General features: G+C 35.2%; 1 pseudogene; it reads right to left on the bottom strand.

Moving 5' to 3' along the window:
• Nucleotides 1–9,842: 9,842 nt before the first annotated feature.
• LOC100471552 overlaps nt 9,843–19,967 on the bottom strand; it is a 47,019-nt pseudogene continuing 36,894 nt past the window's right edge.

The raw sequence follows: 19,967 nt of genomic DNA, 5'->3' as shown, positions 1-19,967 counted from the left end.
ATCCATAGAATAAAAAAATGTGTGTTTATTGCTGTTAGGTTTGGAGACCATTTGTTACACAGCAATAACTAAATGATATAAGGCTGTTATTGATGAATGTCAAGAAGAGTGCTAACCCAGCTTCGAATGAGGGCCGGGGGACTGTTGATGAGAGGTTGTACTGTTTTAATTTATTGGCAAGAATGCTAAGATAGACTGGAATATACTTAGAAGTTTAAAAATCTTGTTTCTTTTAACCTGGCCTACAGAGTGTTATGATTCTTCTGTTCCCTAATTTACTCAGTAATAATAAGTTGTCTCCTTGAACATATTCGTGAAGTGACTTCATTGTATCAACTTTGCAAGAAAGTGAGAAGAGTATATATCCTTGTGTCTCTGTGTTATAACAAAACATATTATAGCATTTTCTATGTGACAGTCACTTGTAATAAATGTATATTAATTTCATAATAACTGAAATTAAATAGATGTATAGATGGGGAGACTGAGACACAGAGGATAAAGTAATTTGCCTAAGATTATACAGATAAGACACAGACCAATATATGCTCAACAGACACCAAAGTTTTGATTTTAATGAACATAGATTACTTTTTTTCTATTGTGTGTCATCTGCCACAAACTCTAGGCTCATCTTTTATTATTTAGACTAATGTTTTTATCATAAGAATATACATTTCATCCCTTAGAAGCTTCATTATTTTTCTTATGGAATCTATCCCTTGCATATCAAATAGTCAAAGTCAGCTGTATGTTAAAAATAAGGCTGACTTTCATTTGATTCATTTATCCCCTCTGACAGGTATTTAATCAATTTGGATTTAAGTCCTGGTTCTGTTACATATGAACTTCAAAACCTTTGGCAATTTCCTTAATGGCTCTTAGCCTCAGTTTTCTCAACTATGAAATGGACATAATAATAATTATTACAGGATACGGAGAAGATTAAACAATATATTCTACATAAAGTGCTGTACGGCATGTGGTCTAAGAGGTGCGTGCTAAATGCAAATTTCATGCCATCTCCCTTTTTTCTCTGTGCGAGCATCCAATCATTTCTTTCTTAATCACCTGAAATCTGGCCAGAATTCACAGCTAACACTGAGGAGACCTCAATGATTTATTTCTGTTCAAAACCAGAGGCATTTCTTTGGTCCTCATGCTCCTTGTTGTCTTTAGGGTTTTTGACACTTTTACTGTCCCTTTCCTTTCAAAATTTATTGCTCCCTGACTTGTGTTGCTTTGTCGTTTACTGGTCTCTCACCAATCTCTCTGACCCTTCCTTTCTGTGCCATTTTAGTAGCGCTATTAAATCAGTCTATCTCTTTAGTATTAAGCATGTCCAATGTGATCATCAGTAGCCCAGGCTTCTCAAAATCGACATCCATACACGTTGACGTAGTTTCTTCTCATTTTATTACTTTATTTCTGAAATGCTTATGGTAAGTAACCTAATTATTTTATTGATTGATTGATTGATTGATTGCATGTGTGCTGGGCATTGATTTGTCCCAATCCACCCTTGCTTGCCTTGCTTTGTGGTACAATCCACCCTTGCTTGCCTTGCTTTGTGGTACTGGAGCTGGGCTCCGTGAACATTTCTTTTTGGCCAGCTGGGATGTTAAGCCCAGTCAGTAAGAGTGCTGGAGGGATCCTGCAGGAGGAAGGGGATTCTCCTGGTTCTGGTGTGCACGCCAGCCAGCCTTTGAGCCAGCAGTGCGCACACTAGGGGGTGCTTGTCCTCCAGCAAGTTTACATGTCAGTCCTCTCCTGGGGTTTCCTTCTCACTGGCCTCAGCCAACCAGCAATCTGGCAGGAAGCTTCCTGCTCCTCAGGCTTTATTTAGTAGGTGTGGACCAGTCGTAGCAGGGGACAACCTGGGCACCGTCTTCACCGTCCATTTGGTGTCTTACTTGCCAGCCTTGGCCCCGCTTGGCCCCTCTGTGGACTAACTCTGAGCCTTGGCAACTCAGTAACTTTCTCCAGCAACAGTGGGCTGTAGCCACACCCTGTCCAAAAGGCTTGACTCAGCCTGGGGTGGAGGAGCCCCTTAGCTTTTGTGCTGCTTTCTTGCCTGTGCTCTCTCAGGCTTAGGCTCTTGAAATTTCTCTTTTATTCTCCCTTGGTAGGCATTCCCCCATTCATAATTAATACTGTGTTTTATATGAATTTTTTTTCACGTTCAGATTACTGGTGTGGTTTTTGTGTCTTAACTGGATTCTACATGATACAGGATAGGTATGGGGACGATCTCGGGATAAACCCTAAAATACAGTATTTTAGGATTAGTTTAGTCATGTTTGTGTGCCTGAGTAGAGTGCTGGGCTCTTTGCCAGTGGGAAGTGAGATGCTAACAATATGTATAAATTCAACATAGTATGTTAGGCCAGGTAATTCTCTAAAGTGGTTGTACAAATTTACACTCTGACTAGCAGTGTATTTCAGTTCCCATTATTCTGTAACCTTGCAAATATTTGCCGCCATGTATCTTCCTGACTTTACTCATCCTGGCAAATGTGTAGTTGTATCTATTTTTGGCTTTAATTTGTATTTATATTAAGACTAATGAGGGTGAATACCTTTTCATAAGCTTGTTGGGATATTTAAAATATCTTTTAAAAAAAATCCTTGTTTGAATAGCTTGCCCATTTTTCCCCCAGTGGTTCAGCTACTTTTTACTTACTGATTTATTTAAGAGTTCTTTATATACCATAAAATACAACCGTTATTAGTTGTATGTGTTGCAGATATTTTTCTTCCAGTGTGTGGAGATACCATTTAGAATAAGAAAATTCAAATGCTAAGGAATAAATATTAAATTTACAGGACATGAGTGTAAAACTGTAAATTGAAGAAAATAACACAGTTTATATGAGATGCTATGTTGAGTTGGAAGCCTACAAGATGTAAAGATACTGATTCTCCCCAATATTATTACCTACAAATTCAATAAAATCTCAATTTAAGCTAGGTTTTTTTGAAATTGAAAAACTAATTGCAAAATTCATATGAAAACATGATGATTTTGAAGAAGGGTTTACCAGATACCAAGATGTGCTCTAAAGCATCATTAATATATACAGGGTGATTTTAGCACAAATATATACAAATAGAACAATGAGAAATGACAGTTTAGGAACAGAGCCAGCATTCTTTTCCTTAGATTGGCTTGCATGGTACCTAGAGATAACTGATTAACAATTCTTTGACCTCTACCTATATAAAAATGTTTGCTTTCCAAACTTTTTCCCAATCCTGTTGTGTACAGGTATCTTATATTACTGCCTCTTCCATTATGTAATTTTCCCTAAATAGGGCTCTTGAAAGAAATTTTGAGTAGTATAGTTTGTGTGTAACTGTGACTCACAGCGAGGAATTCCCCTTTGAATTTTTATGTATAAATATTTATTCCCACTGGAATTTTTTATATATTTCTTATATTGTTTCAAAATAGTATTTGACATGCTAATGTCCAAGACATAGGACATTCCCCGTATTCCCCTGTACATAAATCAGTTCCTTTTTAATAGTCATTGTGATACTTTGTCAGACGTTAAATTTAACATCTCTCAATTGGTTTAGTGGCATATTTGTGAAGGCTGGTGGGGGGGTGGGGATCTTGTTTGATTAGCAGTGTTCTTAATAAAAAGCATAGCATTTTGACAGATTTGTATGTTTTCAGTAAAAGATATTTAATTTCCAAGGGCTAGTTTTATGGAGAATATCACCGCCCATTCATAGAAAGTAGAAGAAAGTAGTAGAAACATAGATGCCAACATGCTTACCTTTGAAGCTACTGTCGAGCTTCTGAGCTTTCTTGAAAAGAGCATGCCAGTTGGCGATGACATTCCCAATAGAAAAAAAGGAAAACTCTGTTACAATCCTCATTCACATATATGTCCATTTTGATCATGTTTTCTTCTCTGGTGATCAATGTAATTATTCTTTAAATAGTTGCACATTTTTCCTACAATAAAGGCAATGTACTGCTCAATCTTACATGCATGAATTTTTTTTTTTTTTGAGTATGCTAGATGGCTTTTTGGGGGGGGGGCAGAGGGAGAGAGAAAGCGAGTGGATGGGGAAGAACGGAGGGAGAGGGAGAGAGAGAATCTTAAGCAGGCTCCATGCCCAGACCAAAGCCCCATGCAGGGTTCAGTCTCACAACCCTGGGATCAAGACCTGAGCCAAAATCAAGAGACGGATGCTTAACCGACTGAGCCATCTAGGTGCTCCAAGATGTTTTTTTTTTTTTACCCCTCAGTCTTTCACCTCTTCCTTGTTTATATTAATCTAAAATAGTGGCATTTTTAAAGAAATAGAATGAATGAAAGAATAATAGGACTTCAAAGGATGAATGTATGAACTAAAATGAAGGATGAGTTATCTGAATTAAGAAAAGTGAAAGGATTTTCTATTTTTATTAAAATTGGTATTTAATGGATGGCTTTTTTGTTTACAAATAAAGAATTATTAAAATTTATGGAAATATTTAATATATTAAGACAGCTGTGAGAAGGGAGGCATTAGCTGATAGTCCCCAGCTGTTAAGTTTTGCTTTAGCCTTTACAAACTGAGATCTCACTTTGCTGATAGCACTGCGGATGACTGAGAAAGGTGGGGTAGTCGAGGACTTGCTTTTCCCAGGTGGATAGCAGTCAGTGTTTGAGCAGGTAAGTCAGTGTTTGAGGAAATAAGAGTCCCAACAGGGACTGCTAATTAATCGGGTTTCAAAAATTAAGTTTGTTTGAGAAGATTGTTTGTCATAGATAAAAATACTCATCTTCTTTTTTGGGTACAGGATTTACAGATCTGTCTCCATTCTTTAACCTCTTTAAAACTCATCAGAGTTTTCTATCTCCTTCAGGAGGCTTCCTCCCATTAAAAGAGGCATCATTTATATTTTTTGTAGCTGTTCTTTGGATTATGTGATTTCTTTCAGCATTTGATTATATTCAATTTAGCACTTTCTTGCTGTATTTTTGCATTATTCCCTAATTTAAAAGTGCCTAACATGTCATCTTTTTCCAAATAGTGTAACTTCTTGCAGGGAGGAATGATGTCAAATATTTGTTTTGTATCTATTTTTTTTTTTCTTACAATATTTTAACTTCTAGAAGGGATGAACCATGTCAAGTATTTAAACATCCAGGGGAATGTTTAAAGTTTCATAATACTTCTATTAAATTGAACTGACAGTAAATCTAGTGTGGGTAATACTGTTCTTGGTGCTATCAGTTAATATGGCTGGATGAATGGAGTGAGTCATTCATGGATACTGAATTTTATATGTATGTTTTCCATGAATAAAATTCACTGTGAAAATCACTCTATTGAGAGATCTGAAGATTAAATAAAAGTATAATATAAAACACATCTGTTTTCTCTTATAGCGTTGAGATTTAGTTATAGCTACATGTGAGGAAACATTATATATATAGTTTTCATTTAAATATAATTTGGTTTCTTTGTCTTTGATCCTCCTTCTACCTCTCTGAATTCCACTGGTGGTATAAACAGGTGATATAAACTCCCACCCCAGTTTTTATATCTCAGACTGAAGAAGACAGGCGTATTTGTGTGGCCCTAAGTGACACAAAGATGGGACTAATTTGTACAGTTGCATCCTATCTACTTATGGGGTATTAAAAACTTTTGAGACTCTTTCAAGAGTTAATATAGAAACATAGATGCCAGCATTAAATACCAGTGGTATTTTTACAAAATCAATTAATTACATATTTATAATATATAATTTAGATTTAAAAAATGTATATAAAATTACATATATATTTGTATACAGTTGAAGCAGCATTATTTAGAATTCCCTTTAATATTATGTTTTATTTATTTTTATTTGTGTGTAGGCGTAGTAAAATATAAACACGTAGCTTAATGATAAAACAATTTTCACTTCATACGTCAACTCTTGGGTGTATTCACTTATTCACTGAACAAATACTAAGTACTTGCTATGTCCCCAGCTCTTGGAATATGCTGGTAAGTAACAGAAGGAAAAAAAAAAAATCTCTGTCCTCAAGAATTTAGATTATTGAGTCCTTGAGAATCCAAATGATTGCACTCTTGCATGTATGATGAACAGTTTTTATTGTTAAAATTCCAGGTACGATTGACCTGCTTGAGCAAACTTGTTTGTATTCTACTAAAACATTGTTAGTCTTACATGTGAATTATTTATCTTCACGTCGACACAGTATTTAATAGCTTAAAATCCACATGCAAATCTGTCCTTGTGGGTAGTATTTATGGGTAACACAGGTGAGAACATTTATACATAGTCAAGAACACTGTAGAAATCTGCAAGAGTGTCTATACCATATTAAAAGTACAGATGTTCATAAAAACATGATAGATTCTGTAGTCACAGATACACGTGTATACATACACCTCTGCGTGAGTATGTGTTTGCTTGTGTGTCCCACAAGCTGATTGTATAAGTACAGAAATTAGAGCCTTAGTAAGTGTCAGTTTTCTTGGGGTACACTCCTCTCATCCCCACACAAAAATGCTGGCTTAAGGCAGAGCATTTCAAGAGAGCTGCAATTGCATTCCTTCAGGCAGATATATGACAGATGAAATACGAAAAGATGGATTTAATACAAATAATTCAAGAAAGTTGTCAGCTGTTCTTACTTTTTTTCTGAGCAGCCTTAGGGGAAAAAGAGAAATTACCAACTAAGATAGGGTTGTGGGAATCAACAAAAAGGAAACAAAGAGGATTCTGCTAATACAGTAGCATTTCCATTTAAACAACTGCATTAATGAGAAAGTAGAGTGCTCAATTAGAAGAGTGGCAGTGTACTTTTGGGGAGGTATTTTTTTGCATTTAGATTTTTAATTAGCTCTACTGTTCAATTGTGTTACCTAAAAAACAAACAAAAATCACAGAATAATTGAACTACCAAAAAAAGTAAAGAAGGCATTTGAGGCCAGGTGATAATCCATTATGGAAAGAAATTTAACATTCTCTTGCTCTGTTGAAACAATGGATAAAAGATCAATTAGTACATTAAATTCACCAGTCAATATTCTAGTTTAGTTTAAATTACCTTAAGATCAATTAGTATTGTTTCTTTTTAACATCCATAATACTTAGTGTACACCCACACTTGGATGTATCTTCATGCAGTATTTTCATAAGTAAAACTTACTAGTAACTTAAAATCTGTAAAAACAGAGCTACTTTAGATTTCGAGTACCAGCCTAACAAGAAGACTCAGTATAAAATTTATAGGTGATAACATAGCCACAGGAATCTGTTTTGAACTGTAGATCTGTGCAGTGGTGAGGGTTAAGGAATGACATCGGAATTTCTGTGCTAACGTTTACTAGTAGTATGATGCTGTACAATGCTATTTCAATCATTTAGTTGCAGTCATGTCATTAACCACTCTGCAGTTCTCTTTTATCTTCTGTATTTAGACCATCTATGTTTAATATAGTAACTGATAATTTTAGGACTTAAGTCCACCATTTTTGTTTGTTTTCTGTTCCTGATGTTTTTTGTTTTATTGTTTCTGCTTTCCTTTGATTTCCTTGAACAAGTTTACAGTTCCCTTTTTATTTATCATTGTTGTTTTTGAGTGTATCTCTTTGTGTTGCCCTTTTAGTAGCTCTAGGTGTTGCACACATATACCTATTTATTAATATATAATATATATAGTATATTTTTCAAGTATAAATTAGAAATATCAAGACTTAGAATGTCTGTTGCATTTATCCATGTTTATTTACCATGTTTTTCATGTTCTTTCTTCTTTCTGATGTTCTAAGTTTCCTCCTTTTATAATTTCCTTTCTGTTGAGAGAACTTTCTTTAGCCATTCCTCAAGTGTGTGTGTGTGCGCGCGCGCGTGCATGTGTGTGACATATATATGACAAATTCTAGTTTTCCTTCATCTGATTATATCTTGATTTCCTCTTCTTTACTAAGGGCTATTTTCTCTGAATATAAGATTCTGAACAAAGTTCCTTTGTTCATAACTTAGAAATACAGTGCCTCTTTTTTCCTGTCCTGAACTTATTTCTTCTAATAAATCCGTTTTCATTAGAATTTTCTCCTAGCGATAAGGTGTTTTTTTTTTTTTTTTCCTTTGGCTACTTTCTAGGTTTGTTTTCAATTTTTAATTTTCCAGAAGTTCAATTTTAAATCATCTTGCTATGATTTATCCTTATTAGAGTTTGCACAGCTTTTTAAATCCATAGGTTTTTTCTTTTTTTCTTTTTTTTTTTTTTTTGCCAAATTTAAGAAGTCTTTAACCATTATTTTATTGAATGGTTTTTGAGCCCCATCTTATTTCTCTTTCTTCCTAGGATTTTAGATCTTTTGTTACAGTCCCATGTGTCTCTCAGGCTCTGTTCTTGTTTTGTTTTGTTTTAAAGTGTATTTTCTCTGTTGTTTAGGTCAGGTAATTTCTATTCTGTCTTCCAATCTAATAATTATTTCTTCTGTCCCGTTCATTGTGTGAAATCCATCCATTGGGTTTTAAAATTTTTGTTACTGTAGTTTTCTGTCCTTCAGTTTCCATTTGTTTCTTGTTTATATCTTCTATTTCTTTAATAAGATTTTTATTTCTTTTATGAAACAATCTAATTTTTAATACAGTTGTTTCAAGAAGGAAAAAAAAATGCCCATTACTTTCACACGTGAATGCAAGTCCAGGTTTCCTACTCAGCTTCCACTGATATCCTGAGGTGGCAGGCAGAGGACCATCATTACTGCTGGGCAAAGAGTAACAGTTTAGACCCCCCCACTAGGCCTCTCTCAATACCACTCCTTTGTTACTGCTCTTGACACTGCTTCCACTGATGTTGTGTGAATGGGGATTATTACTTCCAAAATGTGGGGAAAGTCCCACCTTTTCAGTCAGCCTCCTTGATACCACCCCAGCTGGGGACAAGAGGGGTGTTTTATTACTGTTGGATGGGGGTAGAATCCAGGCTTTCCACATGACTCAAGTGACACCATGGGGGATTGTTTTTATCTGTGTTTCTTGGTTTTTCTAAGTTGTCAGCTTCTCTAGCACCCAGTCTTGTTTATACATGTTATAAAGAAATCCCAGGAAAATAATCACGTATCATTTCTCAAGGGTCAAGATTCCTAGCCTTTCTTCCTTCTTTCCACTTTTTTTTTTTTTAAAGATTTTATTTATTTATTCAACAGAGATAGAGACAGCCAGCGAGAGAGGGGAACACAAGCAGGGGGAGTGGGAGAGGAAGAAGCAGGCTCATTGAGGAGGAGCCTGATGTGGGGCTCGATCCCAGAACACCAGGATCACACCCTGAGCCGAAGGCAGACTCTTAACCACTGTGCCACCCAGGCCCCCCTCTTTCCACTTTTCAAATTCCTTTTAGGTTTCCTCTATATTTAAAACCTATGTAAACCCAGGAAGAAAATATGTGTGTAGCCAGGGGTTTTAGCTGTAGTCATCAGGAAAAACAGAAACACACCTACTCCAAGAGTATAAATTCTCATAAAGTAGATCTTAACTACCTTACTAAAGAACCCTCATGGGTGAAGGAAAGAAAGAAAATAAGTAAAGTTTTAAACTCTGAATTTTATTTAGGATAACTTGAAAAATTTGGTGGTCCAGCTAATATAGTACTCTAAGGATGAATATAAATGTTTGCATTTAATTTTATATATTATATATGTGTATATATAACCTATATATACAGAGATACGTGTGTATTATATATATATCTGTATCTATATATCTGTAGATATCTATAGCTATCTATCTGTATCTCCAATAAAATACTTCTCCTGACTATTTTATTCAAAGAAACACCATTTGGAGAAGGCAAACAAAAAAATTCTGGTCATTTGCAATATCTGTCAGCTTTCGATTTTGTTCTGTCAAGAAATGTTTGATGCAAAAATCCCTTTTGAGAATTTTACTGTCGTCTTATTTTAAGTTTGTGGTCTTGGAAGCTCTGACATTTCTTCACACAATTGATTTCACACTATCTAACATTTCTTTTGTCTTCTGGAATATCTTTTTCCTTAGTTTCTCTTTCAGCACCGGATCTAATCTTTATCATTTCCTCTTCTGATGTTTTACTTTTTGCTTTTGTATTGCCTGCTTCATTGCATCTACTAAAGCAGCTATTTGAGGCCAATAAAGGCTTTTTCTCATCCTGAAAGACCAGTTCCCATTGTTCTCTTGGTCCAGTTTCATCCGAAAGCCCCACAACAGGTCCACCTGAATTGATATCAAGGTATTTTCCATAGGCAGATTTCAGTGTAATTCAGGAATCAGGCAGGATGATAGCTGTAAACTGCTCTGAAGTACTGGGGCCCTCATCAACTTCTTTACGTGGTGCTCCCAGTATAAAAAGTCCATTGTCAAGTGCATGTATGTAGGTTCCTTTATCCATTTCAATTGCTGTGGTCCTTGAAATTTCACCAATTTGTTATGGTCCAACAGATTAGGACAATGCCAAATTGTGTTTCTTCATCTTTTTTTCTCTTCTTTTTACTCTTTTTCTAATTACTGTTAGCCTTGGTTCCCATGAACATGAGTTTGGTGGAATTCATACAGGAGTATTCAGCCTGTGGTCTGGTTATACTCTGTATACTCTGTATGAAAAGGTAGGAGCTGACTAAGGGCAAAATACCCTGGAGTAAAAGTAGACAAAGGAGGCCCCAAAATGAAGAAAGAGCACAGATTCCCTGAAAGAGCAAGCAGCAGCAGGAGTGGACATGTCCCTCCTAAGTCCCTGGTGTCTCTCATCCTGCATTTAATTGTATTTTATTTTTCAAAACTTCTTTCCAAAGCTCTCTTCACCTTCCCTAAGAGTAAGACCCTCTCTCAGGAGCACCTGGGTGGCTCAGTTGTTTAAGCATCTGACTCTTAATCTCCCCTCAGGTCTTGATTTCAGGGTCATGAGTTTAATCCCTTACACAAAGAAAAAAATAATAAGAAATAAGACCTTGTCTCAAAACAATATTTTGTTGGTAATATTTGAGTTTTTAATAATTGTTGGTTGTTAAACCAGAATTGCCATTACTCTTATGGTCCATTATCTACAACATTTCTGATTCAGATAATACAAATAAAGACCAATATAACCCATATCCAATGCCACCCTTTATCCTTCGTGAATAATCAGGGAAAGAAGGAAGTCCTATGATGAATCTGTGGTGCAATGACTCCTGATTTGAGGAGAGCTTTCCCAGAATACCTCTTAAAATTATATTTATGTATTTTTATTTGCCGGATAAATATGAAATTCACAGTTGGTGAGAGATGTGTGTGTGTGTGTGTGTGTGTGTGTGTGTGTATGTGTATGGCTTAATGTTAGAAAAGTTGTATTTAAAAGGGAAATGGAGGGGCGCCTGGGTGGCACGGCGGTTAAAGCGTCTGCCTTTGGCTCAGGGCGTGATCCCGGCGTTATGGGATCGAGCCCCACATCAGGCTCCTCTGCTATGAGCCTGCTTCTTCCTCTCCCACTCCCCCTGCTTGTGTTCCCTCTCTTGCTGGCTGTCTCTATCTCTGTTGCATAAATAAATAAAATTAAAAAAAAATTAAAAAAAATAAATAAATAAAAGGGAAATGGAAAAAATCCCATGTAATGCTAGAAAATAATGTATTCAGATTTTTAGGGTCTTGGGACTTACTTAAAATGAACAGTGTCTAGGGCCTGAACCATAATATCATTCCTATTTTACACATTCTGCTGGAAGACCACAATTTAAGTAGGCTACAGTGTTTCACTAGAAGCAAAGTTGGAATTCCCACATGAGCCTGTGTGAAAGTTTATCTTAGTAGAATAACCTAGAAAGAAGATATTTGACTAATGGAAATCGGCATCTTCAACATTGTTAGGTAATCTCAAATTAGATTCCAAAGTAAGTATAGCAATTCAATTTCCAAAGTACCATACAAATTTTTCTTTGATTGGTATCTAGACTGTTTTACATCAGTAGTCTTCAATTTTGGTCAATATGGTAGGCATGAAATAGTCTATCACTTTCTAAAAAAAATTACATTTCTCTATTTTGAGATTATTTTTCATTTATGTATAAACTTTCATTTCAGTTTATGTAATTTCCCTTTCTGCATGATTTTCCAATTTTTCTATTGACTTTAACGATTTGTCATTTCTTTAAATGTATTATAATCATGAAATGGTCATTTTAAGTAATATATGTTAAAATTGTCTTCTTGCAGTGTGTAATTTATCTCTCTACTTTGAATATGAAGGTTTTTTTTGAGATTTCAGTGTATCCACATTTATTAATGTTTTCCTTAGTCTTTGTGTTTCTTAGTTTTTTCTCATTTTACCTTTTTTTAAAAAAAATATCAGATCATAAGACATTTTCCTGTACTTAAAAAAAAAAAAAATTGGAGCTTTGTTTCTAATTCATTTACAAATTATTTTTGTATGTGGTATGAACCTGAGGCTTTAGAAGTGATAGTAGTTTCCTATTTTTGCATGACAAGTTACCACAAACCTATCTTAAGACACTACCCATTTATTATTGGACACTTCTGTAGGTCAGAAGTCTGAGTGGACACTACTGGGTGCTCTACCTAATGTCTCCTAAGTTTGAGATCCAAGTGTCACTGGAGTAGCCTACTTTTGGAGGCTTTGGGAAAGAATCTACTTTCAAGTTTCTTTAGGTTATTTGGCAGAATTCAGCACAGTCTGTTGTAGGAGTAGGTCTTAATTTTCTTGTTGGATGTCAACTAAGATCATTCTCCGCTTCTAGAACCCAGTCATGCCCTTTCTATATGACCTCCTCCATCCTTAAACCAGCAATGAAATATCTTTCCCTCCCTTTTTCTCTCTCATAATGTCCTCCTTGAACTTAGATTTCTCTGACTTCTTTATCAGCCTGAGATAACACTACTTTTGAAGGACTCACCTGATTAGGCTTGGTTCACCTGGATAATCTGATCATGTGGTCAATTGATTAGTAACTGTAATTACATCTGCAAAATATCTTTTATCATATAGTGTATACTAATCATGGATGTAATAACAGAGTGGAGATCATGGGTCCATCTTAGAACTCTGCTTGCCACAGAGGTGTTCTGTGGGACGAGTTTGTTACGCAGTTATTTTAGATTTTCTTCATGCCTTTTGTTTGAGTCTTCCATTTAGAGAGCTGAGAGAAAGAGAGAGAGGCTCAGACCACATGCTTCCTAAAATCATTAGAATAATCACTAAAATCATCTTTTTAAATTCTGTATTTTAACTTTGTAATATAGTCAAGAATAAAATATAGTATTTTTGCACATAGTTTTTACCCCAATTATAAAAACTTCTGTATATACATGTCTATTTTTAATGTATTTAACTTAATTGACAAAAAATTATAAGGTATATATTCTCTTCTGTTGAAGAGACTTAGGTCACTTTCATGAATACGCATTCCATATTGAATTTAAGGCAGTAACTTAATTATGACCATGTTGATAGGATAGGAAAAAGAACAGATGTATGTGTGTATTTAGCATTTTCAGAAACTAAAGTTCTGCAGGAAGCATTAACTTTTTCTCATTTTTAATTCTAACATGCAGCCAAGTAGATTTTTATAATGGACTCACATACTCCAGAGCTCCTTAATTACTGTTTCGGTTTCACATAAAGTGAACCTTACATGTAAGAGTGACCTTGGGAGAGTTGCCCTGACCGTGTATCCACAAATCTTTGATTTAATAGAAGTAATTGAAGTAAGTGAGCTGTGTTTTACTTTCCAATTGAATTATGTGACTTTTGATTGAAAGATGGGGGCATATATATATATATAGATAGCCATCGATAGCTAGATACAGATAGAGGTGTATATCTGCATTTTTTTTCTTTGTTCTCAAGTCCACTCTTTATTCGGAGCTGGGCCCTAGAGATCAACAAGCTAATGTAATCATTTCATTTCAAATGGAAATCAGTGAAACCTATCAAGATAAAATATCTTGACTAAATTTACATTTACTCGAGCCTCAAATCAAGGCCGTGTGGCTCAGCCTTGTCTTTTGTGACATTACGCTAGCTCACCAAGTTGTTCAACTTTATAACTGTGGTTATATAGCACAAATTATTTGAGGTTATAAATCATGTGTAAGTTCTAGGATACAGAATGGGTGAATATTTGGAGCAAAAAAATGTCATGTTAAGAAAAATCGTCCAAGAAAAATCATCCACTTGTTGGAACCTGATTACTCTTTTATGTGAATGGAAAGTAAGTTTGTCTGTATTTAAGTTCTGTTTATTTCAACCTTTAGACGTTTAATCCAAGTTCAGTTAAATTTTAATGGAATATGACAATGACACAGCGATGCCTTTTCCAATCTAGACTTTCCTTTTCATAGATTTGATATTTTTATATCTCTGACATTTCAAGCTATGGGGTGTTTTATATACTTTATTCGTAAAATTACTGCAAACAAATGCAATCCAGTCTTTGTTGGAAAAAGATGTCTTTTCTTCGGGGGCACCTGGGCAACTTGCTTTCGTTTGGTTTACATGGGAGATGATGTGTCACCTTTTAGGGTGTTGCAACCTTTACTCCCTAACTCCGTTTATCCTACAAATTTCTGACCCTGTCATTATCCTCACCTTCACAATCTCATCTCTTAAATATGGTCATAATTCAGGTTTCTCATTACATTTTTTCCTGCTTCAGTCAGCACTAGAAGTGAGCATTTTGGCTTAACAATGTTGAAAAGCCATTAAAAATACCATGTTGGTGCGTGTTAACATACAATTAGCCCCACTTGGAGCCAGGGCTAAATTACTATCCAATTAATATGGGACAGACAAGGAGGGGGGCTGATGGATGATGAGATTCAAGAGCTGTAACCCCATCCACCAGTTACTGATTTGTCCTTCTCGAATAGTTTAATGGAGGATTGTACACTCACCACAATGAATGTGAAAGTGGTGTTTAAAACAGGTTGGGAACTAGAAGCTGGGAGGCTGTATGAAAGCTGTTATGATAGAGTTACATGGGGTAGATCTGAGCTAGAGAATTAGAACTAAGAATGGAAAAGACTCTTTTTAGAGAAAATGTAAGCAAGTCTTGATGATGAAATAGATAAGAGAAATGAGGGAAACAGAAAAGCAAAAGACAAGTATGCTGTTCTGTTCTAGGAAACTCTGAAACAAGTTTGGGTTGGGAGAGGAGAGGTTGATGTAAGATAATACCAGTTAGGAGACATGATGGTGTGAAAGAAAATCATACTAACCTCTAATCACTTATGGGAAAAACATCAGAAATAGGTTCTTTTAAAATAAGCTGTACGAGACATACAAACAGAATTGAATAATATACATACATAATAATTTAAAAGAAGATATATAGCTTTATTTTTTTTTTAATTTTTAAAAATTTTATTATGATAGGTTAGTCACCATACAGTACATCATTAGTTTTTGATGTAGTGTTCCATGCTTCATTGTTTGCGTATAACACTCAGTGCTCATTGCAATACGTGCCCTTCTTAATACCCTCTACTGGGCTAGCCCATCCCTCCCTCCCCCACCAAAGCCCTCAGTTTGTTTCCGGAGTCCATAGTCTCTCGCAGTTCATTTCCGTGTCTGTTTACCTCCCCCCTTCATTTTTCCCTTCCTTCTCCATAAATCTCCCTGCTATTCCTTATGTTCCACAAATGAGTGAAACCATATGATAATTGTCTTTTCTCTGCTTGACTTATTTCACTTAGTATAATCTCCTCCAGTCCCATCCATGTTGATGCAAATGTTCAACATCTTGACAACTAAGGAAAAGATATCAGAAGATTTTTAAAAAAAGAGAAGTTCCTACATGATTGCCCTCACTCACCCAATTCCAGCCACATAAGCTTCCTTGATCTTCTCTGTTTACACCATGGTTCCTTTTACCACAGGGCCTTTGCACTGGCTTTCCCCTGTACTTGGCTTATTCTCCTGGATACCCACATGGCTAACACACTCACTGAATACAAGTTTGTGTCCAAATGAACCTTCTTGAAGTTGTCTTACTACCTTTATAAAAACTGCAGCCTGCCCCCCCCCCGTACCAAACCCTGAATCCTACTCTAATTTTTTTATAGTACTTGACATCCTCTGACATACAACTTAACTAATTATGTTTTGGGTCATTGTCTACCTAGTCTCCTAGAAGTCAAACTTCACTCTTTGAGGATTTCTGTTTTGGTCACTGAATATTAAGTTGCCATAAGCAAATGGTAGATGCCATGTATACATACATATATTAATAGTAAAGTTAATAGCTGAACAATTCAATCACTACATAATAGTATAATAAGATTTCCTTAAAGGAGAGTACCCAGTACTTATAAAAACTCATGCTAGTTTGGTAGCAGTATTTGGTTTTTATACTGTATAAGTAGAGAGGTAATTGTTCATTTTTCTTGAGTCATAAACATCATAAACGTAATCCAAAGGCTTTATTTACCTCACTGTTTTGAGTTGTGAGGTATTCTGATAGAAATTCCTATTGAACGTCTGGAATTTTAATCTAGAGCTTAGTACTGATCTTATGCCAAGAAAAATTATTTATATTTCTATCACTATTTGGAAAACAATGACGCATTAAAGAACACACCCTTTCATTTCTTCAAATGTCACATTTATTCAGTAGATAATCTATTAAGTGTCTACATGTTGTAGACACTGGGCTACACACTGATGGACAAACAGGTGTTGGACAAACATGACTGTGATCCACGTCATCAGTGATTTTGTGGATAAAGAGATATTAGGTAAATAGTTTAAAAAAAACTTTTTTAAAGTTATAGGTGTGACAAGTGCTATGGAAAGACATGTTACTATGAAAAAATATTAAATAGCTAATTTTTGATATATAACTTTAAAGAACATTTATTTTAGATATTATGATACAGATGATATGCTGTTAGCAAACTGCTTCAATACATAAATCCCAAGATAATACTTTGTGTGTGGATCTCTGTGTGTCCTAGTGTGTGTTCATGTGTTTGTGTGTGTGGACCCTTTAGGTGCTTGATTCTTGGGCTCACCCAGTCTTCTCTTTCCTATTAAATCAACCCCTTGCTGTGAAACACTAAAGTAATACAGAAACTTTTCTTTGCTTATTGACAGAAGAGTTACAAAATTGAATGTATCATTTGTTTTTATTTTTAGTTAATTCTAAATCAGACCCTTTTTATGTAATACCCAAAGTGGTTTTTGGTTTTTGGTTTCATGTAACTTGTCCTGTTTCATAAGTACTCTGTGGGAACATGAACTCACTTAATTTCAGAAAATGATTTTCAGAATGTAATACAAGGAGCTTTTATAAGATTAGCGTAAATTATTTTTCAGTCATTCACTGTTTAATGTATATAGATAAGCAACACAGTAATTTTCGTAACCATTTAAATTTGTTTCTCTGTTTCCCTCTACTTCTTTATGTTGTGCCCTCACCATTATTTGTGCTGTGCTTTTCATCTTCTATGCAAAGCTCATTATTAAAATAGTAAAAACCAGTACAACAATTTTGTATGGATAATGAAGGCAAAGTTAAATCGCCATTACTCTGAGTAACGTATATTCATAATATTAAATATTCTATATTCCATTTTGACAAGACAATAAATCACATTACAAAATCTGTTTCAGATGAGGAGTAACTTGACCTAGTGGATGAAAACATCCATGTTTTTGCTATTTGTTTGCCCCTCTGCGATATTTCTTTTATTGGTAGGAGAATGCTCAGTGTCCATTCAGATTTCATCATTAGTCTCAAGGGAAAGATTAACCTATGGTTGGATCATATATTTAAATTATGTGAAATGGGATGTATACTAGAAGGAAAATTAATAAGCCATATTTAAGAAAATATATTTATTAATTATCTTCCTTAAAATTTTAAAAATTTTCCAACTGAAAAGTTGATGCAAATAATCAATGTTTGTTGTACCAAAAAAAGTTACTTTTCTCTAAAAATCAGGAAATTTATTAGTTTTTTAAATCATAGAAAGTTGAATTATAAAGGAAGTGAGATCCACGACTTCCTCCCCAGATTATCAACTGCCAGTTCTCCCTATGACTTCAAATATATTTGGTCATTGTAGAAATACTTGATTATATAAGGAATAAAATATTCTTCTGCTTAAAAGTTTGATTTGCTTTCTAAACTAAGCCAAGCAAAATAAAATCAAATAATCTTAATTCTTTTATAAATAAATACATTAAAGTCCTATCTTCATTTCAGATAGAATTCAGATGAAAGGTATAGCCATAATTTGGTCAGATTTTTAATAAATTACTGTAGTCATACACTGTTTAAAATTAGAAATCAGTGGGATATTTTCTGAATCTCAAAACATTCATTCTAAATAAATCTTAGTTTTTTTTGTTTTTTTTTTTTGTTTTTTTTTTTAAAGATTTTATTTATTCGACAGAGAGAGAGACAGCCAGCGAGAGAAGGAACACAAGCAGGGGGAGTGGGAGAGGAAGAAGCAGGCTCATAGCAGAGGAGCCTGATGTGGGGCTCGATCCCATAACGCCGGGATCACGCCCTGAGCCGAAGGCAGATGCTTAACCGCTGTGCCACCCAGGCGCCCCAATAAATCTTAGTTTTAAATAAAAGTTCTACATTAAAATAGAAGAGAATTTACCCCAGAGTCTTTTTTGGAAATCTAAAAAAGTTATTTTTGTTTCTCATTCTTTATTTTATCTAACTTTGAGGATAGAATTCTAAAGCCCAAACAATCTATCCCTGGACCTTTTCAGATCTACCTCAAGCCAAAATGCATTTACAACATTCTGAGAATTCTTTTCTCACAAAATAGGACTATATTTTCAAGGTCAGAGAACTTCAGATAAAGTGTTGAGCTCTGAGCCTCTTGTCTAAAAATGCAATGTCAAAACTCAAATTTATGCATTTGCTCCCATAATCCATGAAATTTATAGAAAACACGGTATGTATTTTTCCTAGTGTGTAGCATTTTTCTGATCTAGGTATTTATAAGTGATACAGTGGAATGGGATGGTTTTAAAATGTGTGCTTATAGATAAATGAAGTTTTTATTTAACTCAAACATCTTTTCTATAGGTTTTTATATATATAAAATTTTAAATAAAAGAATATAATATATGACAGAATTTGTAAGAAATAGTACACAGGTTCGGGAATATGGAGGGCAGGGCAATGTATACAACAAATGATTTTAGAATGGTGTTACAAAGATAGCTTATTAATTTACTGCTGATAGTAAGCCAAGTCCTTTCCACCAACCAGTGATGGTATTTTTTATGTAGGAGGAAATCCCATAAAGATGTGAGGAGTAGAGAAAGCAGGAGAAAGTGACAGGAAAGTCTGAAAAATCAGTAAAGGGTCATTGAGGAGTATGGGTAATGCTGTGGACAATAGGGGTTTAATCTCGGGGCGCCTGGGTGGCACAGCGGTTAAGCGCGTCTGCCTTCAGCTCAGGGCGTGATCCCGGCGTTCTGGGATCGAGCCCCACATCAGGCTCCTCTGCAGTGAGCCTGCTTCTTCCTCTCCCGTTCCCCCTGCTTCTGTTCCCTCTCTCGCTGGCTGTCTCTGTCTCTGTCAAATAAATAAATAAAATCTTTAAAAAAAAAAATAGGGGTTTAATCTTACTGGAATTCTCTAAGAAGCTTTGTGGAATAAGTCTCAAAATTGTCTTCCTGGGTTTACTTCCACAAAGGATGGGAAAAGCTGGTAAGACCAGCCACTTCTGTCCTCACAACAAGAAAAAGCTGGATTAAAAATAATAAATTTTCTTCAGATTATTGAAGAGCAGAGGTTTCAGGGCAAGCAAGTAGCCTGGATCCTTTGGGGGAAAATATTAGCTCCTCCAAAGAGCAATGGAACACCAACATGGGATCACCTTGGCAGAGCACGAGCCAAATGGACTCCAAGCACTGCATGATTGGATGAAAATGTAGCCACAATACTTAAAAAGGTGCTAAACATTGAGTGTGGGCTAGGGGGAGAGAATAGAACCC

Source organism: Ailuropoda melanoleuca, chromosome 1, assembly GCF_002007445.2.
Source record: "Ailuropoda melanoleuca isolate Jingjing chromosome 1, ASM200744v2, whole genome shotgun sequence".
NCBI lineage: Eukaryota > Metazoa > Chordata > Mammalia > Carnivora > Ursidae > Ailuropoda > Ailuropoda melanoleuca.
Note: the sequence above shows the minus strand (reverse complement) of the source record. Positions and strands in the feature narration are given on the sequence as shown.